Here is a 13,825-nt window from a genome sequence, read left to right as displayed (position 1 = left end):
AACAAAACGTATTTATAAGCTTTGAGACATCACAACCTGGGTTTTCCTTCATCCAAGTCAATGACCCATCACCAAGCTTCAGAATCATATTTCTTCCTGTTCTCACTTTCATCGCTTCTTCACAGCTGTACATCTTCAGCACAGTGGCTGGAAGATGCCTATCCTTTGCCCTGTACCCTGCTTCCACCAGGGTAATAACAGCAAGGTGATAGGAGCTCTCTGATGGTATATGGAAGGTGTTGAGTCTTCTCAGGTACACCTGGGACAAGCCCTGCAATCTCTAGGTTATTTTATAACGGATGCCTGGCATAGCATGTAGTGGTTTGCTTTGTTTTCTGTTGGTTGTTTCTTTGTTTTTGTTAGGGACTTCTGCTCTGCTTTTCTACAAATGATCTGTGAGATTACCGAGCTGTAATGCCCTAACAGACTAAAGTGCTTTTTAGAATCATAGAATGCTTTGAGTTGGAGGGTACCTTAAAGATCATCTAATTTGAGCCCCCTTACCATGGGCAGGGACTCCTTTCACTAGACCAGGTTGCTCAAAGCCCGGACTTGAACACTTCCAGAGATGGGGCAGCCACAGCTTCTCTGGACAATGCATTTCTCATCTCACCATCCTCAAGGTGAAGAATTTCTTCCTAATGTCTAATCTAAAGCTACCCTCTTTTGGCTTAAAGCCACTCCCTCTAGTCTTATAACTACATGCCCTCATGTAGAGAGACATAGATTTTTCTCAGCCATGGCTAAGTAGTCTAAGCTATGAACAGGGAAAGGACTGAAGACCTAATAGTTTTCAAGCGCTTCCCACACAGGAACTCCTAACATAGACCTCATAGCAGCCTTCCAGTGTCTGAAGGGAGCCTATAGAGATGATGGGGATGGACTCATCATTAGGGACTGTAGTGATAGGACAAGGGGTAACGGGTTAAACAGGGGATGTTTAGATTGGATATAAGGAGGAAATTCTTTCCTGTTAGGGTGGTGAGGCACTGGAATGGGTTGCCCAGGGAGGTTGTGAATGCTCCATCCCTGGCAGTGTTCAAGACCAGGTTGGACAAAGCCTTGGGTGAGATGCTTTAGTGTGAAGTGTCCCTGCCCATGGCAGGTGGGTTGGAACTAGGTGATCTTAAGGTCGTTAACTATTCTGTGATTCTATGATCCTATGATTCTAACATCTTGGTCTGCATGTTGTCTGCAGGCAGACATTATTATGGTGGTCATGCATTTGGGATCATGTACCTCACCCCACCCCTGCACACTGAAACACCTAATCCAGGGTTACAAACTTGCCTCATTAAAAAAAAAAAAAAATCTAATAGTTTTGGAGGAAAAGATGTAAATCTGCTATGATTACATCACTTTTCTTGGATCTAACCCTTACTGTACTTACAATCATGCATATTCAGCGTGCAGTATATAGAGAAATTCAACAACATGGAACTCGGGAAACATGTATTTCATTCCATGTCCCTTTCATGTGTGCTGTTTAATCTTCCAAGACTCATTTTTTGTGCCATTTTTGTTTCCTCTCCTTCTCTTCACCAGTATTATAGATGCTGAGAGGTTTAATGCGGACTTATTATTATGTTTTTATGGCGGCAAACACACTATGCCTTGATTCCCACTGGGGACTGTAATGCTAATAGCATCTCTGGTGATGTTCAAGGCAACCTGAAACACAGCTTTTAAAGAAGGGACTACTAACTTTGCCCTAGTACATTTTTTGTATCCATCATGAATGTATTGAGGCATACCCTGAGGGCCACTCTTGCCCTGTTCATGTCAGTGATACACAGAAGCTGTTGAGTTTTTTATTCATTTGGATGCATAGGAAACTGAGAAGCAGATGGCTCTAAGACATGCTGAAGAGGTGCTCTGTGACCAGAGCATCACTGTACTCCAGTGGAGCACACATTGTGCCACAGTCCTGTAAAAAGTGCCATGCATTCTCACATCAGCATTTAGGACCTCAAGATACAGGAGTTTGAAGGATGATCTCAAAGTCATAAACCACTGCACTGAACAGAGATTCTTCACAAGCATGTGCATGCAGCAATATCTGCCAATTCCTCAGCTTTTTGGAAGTCTTTGTATATCTACTTTTAAATGGATACAAAAATGAGATTTTAATAAGTATAGGTCATATATAGTCAAATCTTTAGGCATTGTTTCACCAGGAAAATAATCTACAGTATATTCACATAAGAGTTCAGTTCATCTTTGCAACATAATCAATAGCTGTTAGTGAAAAGTGATTTTAAGCTGAGTTGTAGGACTGAACCTGGCATTTAGTTTTTATAAATGTAGGCCCTAAAAACACAACTCTGTGACATAAACCCTATATTATTTTGCTAAGGCTCAGTTACAGGAATCAGAGGATATTTCCTTTTTTCCTAATTAATATAATTAATAACAAGAAAATTAAGAGTCATAATGGTTAGTTTGTCTGTTTCTTTCTCAAAGTTTGTTTCATATGCCTGCATTACCTAAGAAAAATAAAGTGCAAATTGTCTCAGATATTCAGCATTTCATACTGAAAAAAGCTTTCCATGATGTTAAATTAGTTTCACAAGCTAATGTTGTATCAGCACACTCTTTTGTCTGTGACTGTAATAGCTCTGTTACTGACATATTCGGGGGGGGGGGGGGAATTTTCTATGTAAAAGCCTGCAATTAATCAGTTAAAGATCTAGCTACAAAGTCAGAATTTATTGGTGGTTACATAGAGGATACTGAAATGATAATATTAGTGAGTTGGCAGATTTATACAGACTATATGTGTTCTATTTAATAGACACATTTTGTCTCTGAAATTTAATGAATGAGATTGCATCAAGGTACTTATTTAGCAATCCAAAACTTTTTTAAGAATAATATAGGGTACTGTGTTATCATAGAAGGTAAATATTTACATGGAAATGCCTATTTTGTGTTGGAAGTTTTCTAAAGATCTTGTTGATATTGACAGATTAATTGCACATTTGATTGAATTTTTTTTTTTAAAAAGACAATACAAACTTAAAAAAAAAAGTAAAGTACAACTTAACTATACTCACTCTTTAGGGTTCTTTTACTGAAGTAGACATGCTACTCTATCAATTTGTCTCCTATTTATATATGATTCTATTACCATTCACTAGCCACAATATATTCCTTCTATAAAAAAGACTATAGTTTGTGTATGACTCTACTTAATTCCACTTCACTTCTCACCCCCTCCTTCTTTCTTTTCCATTTTGTTTCTGTCATCAGAACATGAATCGGAATACATTAAAGGATTCATAAAATTATGCTTCATTTTTAATATATATTTAAGCCTAAGAGTTCAATTTTCAACAGTATTTTGACTGTCTAGAAGTAATTTCCCATGCTCATTTTCTTTTCTATAAAAGCACTTTTGTTAATTGGTTTGAACAATTTGAATTTGTCTTAGATACAATTTTATGAAGCTTATATAAATTTTGTTTCTGTAACTGGACATAGATTAGATGAAAAGTGTTCTAATGACTGTGATATACTCAGTCTTGTTACTTTCTGGGGAAAAAAAAAGAAAAAGAAAAAAAGAAAAATCCTCAGCTGTAGTGTATCTGACAGACAAAAAAAAAAAAAAACTAACTTCTGGGTTTTTTTCTCATATGAAAATTGCGCTGACCTGAATGAACAGAACCTTTTACTAAGACCACAGAACTCGGTACTGAAACTTTTATACCAAAGATACTGATAAGTGAATAAAACCACATATACCTGTAGCCTGATTCTTATCAATGTCATTGATCATCTGAGTAAAGATTTGCATGTTTAGACTCCAGAATACATGTTCCTACAGTTCTAGACTGTCATGGTTGATTATTACAGATATTCTTACTAATCTAAGCTATCTTCATGTATGCTCAATTGTTCATTTTTCTTCCACTTAGCTGTACTGAATAGGAGTAACTCACAGGAAGAAAAGATAACAGGAAATGAAGACGAAACATGTTCATAAAACAGAAGCAAGTTGCAAGAACCTTTGCCTAATTCCTGCTTGACTTTCCATAACGACCATGAAAGCATTGCTCTGTTATTTCTCTAAATCAAAGAGCAGTCCTTCTGAAATACATGGCTGCTCTTAAATTTATAGAAGACTCCAGTGCAAAATGAGTTTAGATACAACTAACCTGTATAACCCAAAACACTTCTTCCAAAAGAAGGAAAGACGTGAAATTAACAGTTCAAACTGGTGACTTTCAGAAAGTCCTTTCTTCGTCTTCCGTAAGAGTTCTGAAGCGTAGAGGCAAGATTTCACTCAAACCAAACTAAAAATTGGACTTTTATATGATGACAGTACGTGATATATTATAAATGTAAATATTAATAATTCAAATGTATTGTATAATTATTGTTTGTAATAATTATATCAATATTGTAAATTAATGAAAGGTGACAGAAATTCATGAAACTATATACTTTATGTGCCTGCCTTCAAACCTATGTTTTAGGCTATTTATGATAGCAAACTGACTTGAGTTCTTAAAAATAGGCAAATGCTTAGCCATTTTATAAACAGAGATTTTAAGCCCAGGAGTCCTTATTATACTATTTATTTGCTGAAATGTAAAGATACAGAGACAGTTGATTTTTAGGGCTGAGAAATATGTCAGGATGTTGCACTATAAATCAACAACAAACTTCCCACTGACAATATTGTCAGTAGAGTTCCACCTTTTTTTCACCTGAAGGACAGTTCTGTGTATCTGTGAAATGGGTATAATGACTGTTGCCTGCCTCACCATGTCGTTTGGCTAAAAATTTCTGACTGAATCCTGCAGATCACCCTCTCTACACAGATATCCACAACTCCCTATTATTGAGGACTGAGTCTGGTAGTTAATGACTTTATTGAGCTTTTGAAACCCTGAGAAATCAACAGATGAGCACAGTATTATGATTATCATTAAAGCCAACAATTTCATCCTTGTTCCAAAGTATATTCTAAAATCACAATCTGTTGTGCTTCTAAACAGGTGTTTCATGTATATGACACATCTTATTTTTGTCTTATCATGTTAGCCATTTTCTCAGCTTTTGAGTCCTGGGTGCTACAACAACCACATCAGTGAAGCTCCACCAAGAAACAGTGCCAACTATCTAACAAAGATTTGAGCAAGAGGAAGGACTACTCAGCTCATCTATTCTGACCTCCTGCCATAATTCCTGCAATAAAACTGTTTCTTCCTTTCCACCAGTAACTAAATGTTTTCAAACCCGATAGTTTCAGTATCGACAGAGTAATATTTATAGTTCAGTCAAGATGAAGAGGCAGAAGGCCTGAAGCAAATAAGGTTGGCCCAAATTATCTTGAACATCCACATATAGCAAAGCATACACACATCATAAAAGCATACTTATCTTGTCACACAGAGGTGGAAGATGGTTCACTGCAACATGTGGTGCCAGTATTAGGGTTTCTAATATCACACAGCAAATCAATTTCTAAATTAAAAAAGAAAAAACTAATTTCAGGTTTAAAAAAATCTGATAAGAGTTCTCCATCTGCCACATACTAGAGCTGACAGATGCTTCCTTTTGCATAGCTAAGATCAACCTGCCTTTAACCAGTCAGGCTCTGTAGGATATATAGACATTGTCGAGCATATTAGTGGAAAAATCTTAAGGCCTGGCAGAATTTTCTGTTCTTTGCCTTCTATCCTCTGCCCTGATTAATACCTATCCCTTTCTGCGCTGTTCCTGTCTTGTCTCATATTTCTACTCTGTGGTATACGCCTTTTAAGAGTAGCTTGATTCAGCTGCAATTGACCTTTTATGGAGCAGTGCTGACTCACATGAAGTTTTTATAGGCCTGCTAGTTTCTGCACATATGTGGAGCAGGGGTCCTCTTTGACCTACAGGAGTTACAGAGAGAGAGAAATTTTTAGAGAGGGAGGTTGGGGGGTTAGGGACTATTTCCTTTTGAAAGAGCAAAGCTTTCTTGAAACAAAACAAACAAAACAAACAAAGAGGTGATTAATTTTTTAGGAGAAAGAAATACTATGCAAATCCAAAAGTAGCAAATAATAAAACAATTACACGGTTACGATGAATGTAAACACAGCCATGCTTTGTCAAATATATTAATACTGATTATAGTCCTAACAACAACCACAAAAAAAAACATTGTCAGAGAGACTGGAAAACTTCTGCAGTCCAGTACCAAATCACTGTCATTGGTAGCAGCATCTGATTTGTCCGTGGCAGCATTAAACACAGACACACAGAGCATCTCCAAGGAAGAAGCTTTTCTTCTTTAGTTTTCCTGCCCTGCCTCCATCTTCCTTCTGTTCAGTCCTTATTTTGCTGTGCTCTTTCTTTAATATGATTTTCAGCATCAGTTTCTTTCCTCCTTCCTTATTTTACCAACTTCCTATAGGACTACGTTCAATTTCTTACACATTTCTCTCATCCCTGACTCTCTTGATTCTACATCCTCCCCCTTATATTTTTGCTTAAGTTTCCCCTACCCCTACAGCCACAATACTCCCTTTTTTATCTTTCCTCTATCCTTCATTCTCTTTACTGTAGTCACTCCTCACACACACATTTTGTCCTACAACATGGCACAAACACAGTCTTCTGATCATGGCATATGGTCTTCAGATCAGACCATATCAGATCATGCCTAGCCTCTTTCAAGGCCTCCCATTCATTTTGCTGCTCTTCACAATGGTGGGAACGACATGGCCTCTTTAGTAATTGCACTTGCAGCACAGCCAGTGTACATATCATCAAGTACAGTCCTGGGGCTAGAACTGGATTTATTGGCCTGCCTCCTCCAAAGAAAAAGAAAAGATTATCTTTCTTTTCTAACCTTTCATGAAACCAAGTGGACTAGTGCATAGCAGACAATCTACAGGCAAACTGGAAAATCATTGTAAAGACATCAGATTTCCTCTGATCTGCAGTTCAGATGATACCTTTTATGTGCAGATAGGAAGTTGATACCATTTAAAAATTCCTGATCTGCAAAACATATATTTGGCAATGAAACTGTTAAAGTATACGACGTACTTCTGGGGTCTTAAGATGCTCAATTCACCCTGTATGGTTTTGCTTACACAGGAAAACAGAAGCTTCATGCAACAGAGTTTAAAAAGTCACAATATGTGTATGCAAATAACCATACAGGCGGAAATTGTCCCTGCCCATGGCCAGGGGGCTTGGAACTAGATGATCTTTAAAGTCCTTCCCAACCCAGACTATTCTGTGATGCTAAATCCACATCCTATAGAGAAAAAGAGCAATTACAGGCAGCCTAGGCTCTTTCTACACTTACTTAGAATACATTTTTTTTCATGAGCTGGGGCTGAAGGCAGGATTCTGAGCAATAAGAAGGAAACCACAAGTAGCTTTAATAATAGTTATATGCTCCAGATGAATGTTACAAATGTGTAACACATGTATTGGTGGTATCTATTGCACTAATACTCTGATTGTCTTTCTATCTATAAGCATATATAACCCAATACCACTGTATTGTACGATACAGCTTTCATCTTCATACGTAATGGATGGCATATGTCCCACTAGCAGGAAAAAATGCCAAGCCGTAAGTATGTTGTGCGTGCTTGTTCTTAATGTAAGATTTATAATTTATTGATGGCTTTTATTTACCCCCATTCAAAATGAAGACTACTGAGGAGTGGACAATGCATAAAAATCCCCCCCCCCTTTTGCTTTCATGCATGAGAAATGATTGTGCAAAGGGTCATAGTCCATCTTTATTTCATCCCTCTGACATGCTGATTGTACTACTTTTAAATTAGGCTTCTCCTATTTTGTATGTAGTCACTTTAACAAGTTTTGAAACTTGCAGTGTTGGCATCATGCAAATCTTTTTAAGGGTTTTTTTTTTTATTTAGTGTTTTTTTTTTTTTTTTCTGTTGTAGTGGGGCAACACATCGTCAGAACAAGTATAACAAAATGTGTGCATTGCAGGGGTATTCATGTGAGCACACCGTACTTGCAGTATTTATGTACACAGAGTTCTAACTGTTCTCTGTTTAGATTTCATCTCCTTTCTGCATCTCCCTACTGCTTCTCTGGTCATTAATTTTGCAAGATTTATTTTCAGGATCTAAGCAATAATAGCTAATTTAATAGGCATCATTTTGTGCTTACACATATCTACTTTCTTTGATTAGTTAACTCGACCTATCTAACCTCCATGCAGACAACTCTGTGTACTTGTTTTTAAAATGTAGGTTTGGGTTTGTGTTTTTTTTTTGTTGTGGTTTGTTTTGTTGTTTTTTGAGGGGGGGGAGGGGGGCGGGTCTGGTGTTTTGTTGCGTTTTGATTTGTGATTTGGAATTTTTGTTGTTTTTTTTTTGTTTAAGTTTTGAGGGGTTTTTGGGGGGGTGTTTTGTTTGTTTTTTTTTTTTCTTCTGTTGGTTTTGGAGGTTTTTTGGGGAGGGATTTTGGGTTTTTTGGTTTTGGTTTTTTTGTTTGTTTGTTTGTTTGTGGTTTGGTTTTGTCTTTTTTTTAGACTGTGTCTGTCAATTTTATCGTGTTCTTTTGGGAAGCAATAAATATAATGGCCAAAGACGGGTAGTACATCCTCTGCTAGGTCTAAAGCAGATCATTGTCCTTCAGGCAAGTAATCCGCTACCAATCGTCGAACTTAGTTTATTCTAGTCGCTATACTCCTGCATTTTTTCGGTGTTATCCCCCCTTTGCTGCTGTTGCTGAGTCCTGTTGGTGTTTTTGGTACCGTTTGAAACCCCGTTCCGAAGGTCAGCAAGGCGCGGGGGAGGAGGGCTACACCCCTCGGAAGGACAACGGGGCAGTGCCTTCCACACCGCGACGTTCAGAGCTGGCGAGGCATTAAGGACGAGGCTGTGATCAGGGTGGGTGGCACTAATGAACGCCTAATTGCATTCGAGGGACGGCGCCTTTGCTCAGCCAGGAGGAGCCCTTTGCTGCAGCTTTTGCCGCTCGCACTGGGAGGCTTTGCGGCTCTCACCGCCGCCTTTAGCCCCTCACCTTGGCTCACACGCTGAGCTGCGCGGGGCAGGGAGCGCCTTCGAGAAGGCTGGAGCGGAGAGGAGCGTAGCAGAGCAGAGCCGCCCGCTGCCTGCCGCCCAGCGAGGAGCGATCTACCAGGCACCCCGGAGCTCCCCGGACGGGGCGAGGTGCCGCCCGCCAGTCCCGCAGCCTGCGAGAGACACAGGGCCCGGGCAGTAGCGGCTCTCCACTCCCGCCTCTGCTGCTGCTCGTGGTGCTGTGTTACTCTTGTTGATGATGAGGATGCTGTTAATTATTTAGGTGGGGGTTGCTTGGGCGGTTGGTTGATTTGGTTTTGGTTTTGTTCTTTCTTTTCTTTCCAAAGCCACACTCCAAAGCTGGGCGGCTGGTCTTTTTCCTAGGACTTGAAGAAGCCACCCTTGTAGCAGCACTGAGCAGGGACGCTGATTTAGGTTATTTTGGAGAGGAAAATTTTCAGTGGGAAAGAACCTATTTACAAAGAACCTATTTACTCCCACTTATGGCAGGACAGACTCTTTGCGGGGGGGACAGGGCTATCCCGCTGCTCTGCATCCCCCCCTCCCGGCTGTTTGTCCCTCCGACTTGGGCCGGGAGCCCTTGGGGCCGGGCTGGGCTCGCTGTCTTCCTTATGCCCCTCACGGCTCCCCACTGCCAGCGGGGACAACGAAAGGGCCCAATCCCCCTGGCGGGACCCACTCCAGATCCGGGGCTGGAAAGCGGGCCTTAAACTCCCTCGCTACCCAGGGATTTCTGTTCACCCCGGAGACCAAACCGCCGCCGTATTTCCTGTCTTCGAACACTTCCTGACACGGGGAAGATAACAAAGGGGAAAGTTTAAAGCCATAAATATCTCCGACCCGCCTCGTCCCCCGTGCGCGCCGTTGTCTGCCGCCGCTGAGGCCAGGCGGCACGAGGCTGAGGAGAAACTCGGCGTTTCCAGCCCTGTCTGGTCAGGACCGTTCGGCCCAACCTGCTCTCTGCCACCTTCTTAACACCTTTCTGGGGATTCCAATTCTCACACTCATGATCCGACACCACCCCCCCACCCCCCCACCCCCGAATTTTTGGGGGTTTATTTTCCGCCCAACTGCCAAAGACCTTTGCTCCCTGCCTGCACTCCTCGTTACAGCGTGCCCCTTTCCGACCAGATTAAACTGGTGCCGATGCCTCTGGACCGTCCTGTGACAGTGCACTCCGGAAGGCTCACGGACAAAAAAGGATGGCTTTCTTAGTATATTTTTTTAAGCGATAGCGCGATTCAATAAGCCAAATTGTATTTTTAAAGTCACGAGGGTTTCCTGGGTGCGCAGAAGCCCACTGACAGTTTTCTTGTGTTTTGATAGATTTAGCACTGTTACGGTACACTTCTCCCTCACACGCAGTAGCTAAGACTCGAAGATTAAAGATCGCACACCTCTAGATGAGTCAAAGCCTACGCTCTGGAGGAGCTAATACATTTCGTGATTGACTTTCCCTCTGCTTTCTTTCCATTTTCATCCTTGCGCGAAACTCGTTTACCCTCTCGGTGCATTTCAGGGGCACAGCCCTGGTCTCATCACATTCCACAAGGCAGAGAGAGAAAATCTGAACTCTGGCTCTTCTTGCAAAGCATCTTTCTGGCCCAAATCTCGTCAATAAAAGTTTTGAACCGGAGCTGGCCGGAGGACTTTTGCCCGTGCCCGAGCGGCGAGGCTGTGCAGAGTCACCGTGATGTAAAGGAACAAAACCAGCCCTCCCAAGCTCAGTGTGAGACACCGTGCGCAGGTGGACCTCGCTGCAGCCCGCTTCCGGGTCCCCGGAGCTGATCCCCACCCGGTGACGGAGGCAGGCCCGGCGGGGCTGGTGGGGAGCCCCCGCAGCCCCTCAGCTCCCGGGGCTCGGCCGCCGCAGTATTGGCCTGCAAGGGCATCTCACACAACCCCCAGTGCTGCCTCCCTGCAGACGCCAGGACTACCTCTTCCATCATCTCCCAAAGCAGATTTTTTTTTTCTCCTTCCACCCCCTCCCTGGAAGCCGTCCTAGTTTTCACCGCTAAGCAAACTCAGTAGAATTTATAGCTGTCCTTACGGGACGGAAAGGGTTACTCGCCGCTGTCGGGTTGAGGTTTGGTTTTCTTCTTTTTTTTTTTTTCTTTTTTTTCTTTTTTTTTTCTTTTTTTTTTCTTTTTTTTTTTTCCTTCCCTGCTCGCTTCCCTCGAATGGATATAATCTCATTTGAGCCCCTCAACGTGATGAAAGCTATTGATTGCTGTGTAGAGCAACCGACTTTTTGCTGGCACCCCCAGCTACTTCCCTAAAAGTAAATAAATAAGAAAATGAAAAAGAAAAGGGGGGGGGCGTGGGAATAAAATTAATAAATTAACACTAACATGTATTTTCGGAAGTGTCTCAAATATGTAAAAGTTCCATTTTATGTCTTCCCATTCACGTGTATATTAATACCATAAAAGAGAAATCCTTCAGCAGGGTTTTTCTCTAAATACCTTATTCATTGAAACTGGCAGTTCCACTCATTATTCCACTCCCTTAAACCCGATTCTGATGGTGGCTAAATATAGAGCTTCGCCTTCCTGGGAACGCGAATCGAATACACAGTAAGCAAATCAGTGGCACGGGAGGGGGGAAAAACCCCTTGATCAAAGCCCTCCTTTTCCTCCCAATTCTGGATGGTTGGGGAGGAGACAGGTTTCTCATTTATTGCACATCATTGGCAAAGATCAAGCTTAAAATGCAGTCACCTCTCCCACGAGTAGCAGTCAAACCCCCAAAGTTAGGGGGTGGGGGTTAACAGAATTAAAACCAGACTGAATTATTTTCAGAAACGTTATACCAGAGCAGGGAGGAAAGGTGCTTTAATCAGGAACAATTTTTAAAAGTAATACAAACATCCACAGGGGGAAAATGCATAGGGCACAGTATGGAAAAGCACCTTAGCTGTTTCAGTGCCACAAAATCCGCTAATTTTTCTTTTCTCAGTCATTGGGATGACTCTTTTGTTGTTGTTGTTGCTGTTAATTACTGGCATCTTTCGCCAGTTCGCACACCACCAGGTCACCGAGGGGCTGCAGGTGTGTCTCGCCATGCCCCGTCCTGGAGGTTAGGGGGAGAAGCGGCTGATACTTGCAGAGTGCTCGGCGTTAAGGCACAAAAGGTCTTAAACGCTCCCCCCCCGCGCGGGGCTGGTCGCCTCTCGGCCAGCAGAGGTCGCCGTGCTGCCTGAGCGCTGCCTGCGCGCTACCTGCGCGCCCCGTCGCGGGGGCAGCCTGGTGAGGGACTGGGAGCCCGGGCTGTGGACCGGACACCGGCGGGCGCGATCCCCCGACCCACCACGATGGTGCCGTCTCTGCGCATGCCGAGCTCCGCAACGCGCAGTGCGGCCACGCGGGGAGTGTGGGGTGGGTGTCCGGCTGCTACTGGAGGCGGGGAGCGTGGACGAGCGGGGGCACGGCGGGGCTCCCCCGGTCCGGGGGGGAGCACGGGACGGCACTGCATCCTGAGCTGACTGAGGTGAAACTGGCCATCGCCAGAGGTTTGCCCCGTCCAAACACGTGTCAGGCTGTCCAAAGCTGGCAGCAGCGGCAGTAATTCCTGATAACTGCTTTTGGTTTACTCAGCTAACAGGCAGAATTATAAAGTATACGTATACCAAGTCTCTTTTATACATATATACACACTGATATGCATACACACATATGTATATCGCAAGTTTCTAGGGTGCAGAAGTGATCAACTAGCAGAGTTGCATTCCCCGCTGTTTATTTAAATGTCGAATATGTAAAGCAACTCTGTGTGTGTTTGCAACCGTATCTCTACCTCCTGACACTATCTTGAGATCACTTCAAGCCAGCTTAGTTATCTCTACAAGTGACAACATTGGGTCCCACTTCTTGTCTGAAATAAAGTTGGAGAGTGCGTTGGCTCCCTCAGCTTTGGGAAGGAAAACATCTTGCAGACTAAGTTAGGACACCGGGGAAGTCCGTTGTTTAGTAGCTGTCTCGTCAGAAAATGTGAGTTTCAGAACTTTTTCTTGGCTGTTTCATTGCAACCATATTTCCCAGAGGGAACATATTCCCTGAGAATACGGCTTGCCTCTCTTCTACACAAACTTGGCTTCCTCTTCAAAAACAAAATAAGACTTTGAAAAAAATGCATTTTCCTGATGAGTACTGATTGGAGGGCACTTATACAGTGTACACGTTGATAAGGGCGGTGTAAGAGCCCATATGGAAGAAAACACAAAACTGGGATTTAAACAAATTCAGAGGGCAGGTTTACCATGGTGGGGGGAGGATTCAGGAGATCTTAGGGTAAACCCACTGGAGAGTGGGTACAGTTCCGTGCACAGAGTAGACGAAAGGCACCGTACAGCTTAAGCGGAGCCTGCCCTTTGAAAAATATACACAAAGAAATCCGTGCCCACAGGGAAGTTACATTTTCCCTGATTTGGGAGGATTCAGATAACGGGCCGCTGGAGCCCAAAGGCCTGCAGAGCCGGTGCCTGGTGGGGCGGGCTGCGGGGAGCCCTGCGCCAGTGAGCGGCTAGGGGACTCAAGCACTGCACCGCGCCCAGCTGCGGGTCTCCGCTTCCCCATATCGCCTCCAGGGAGCAGCGCCGCAGAGCCGCGCAGTCCTCCTCTTCTCCCCCTACCCTCCCTCCCCCCGCCCACCAACCCTTTTTTTTTTTTCTTTTTTAATTTTAAATAAAAAATATAGGGGATTCTCCTCTGGTAGAAACAGAAGTTCCTCACTTTTCTTCGCCAATCTCCATTCCCAGCCAACCTAGGAAACCGCCTAAACACAGGATGCGT

The sequence above is a fragment of the Pezoporus flaviventris genome, unplaced genomic scaffold, assembly GCF_033815535.1.
Source record: "Pezoporus flaviventris isolate CSIRO_AGI_PZ_B2104156 unplaced genomic scaffold, CSIRO_AGI_Pfla_v1 ptg000057l, whole genome shotgun sequence".
Taxonomy (NCBI): Eukaryota; Metazoa; Chordata; class Aves; order Psittaciformes; family Psittacidae; genus Pezoporus; species Pezoporus flaviventris.
The sequence above is the reverse complement of the archived record's forward strand: the minus strand, read 5'-3'. Positions refer to the sequence as shown.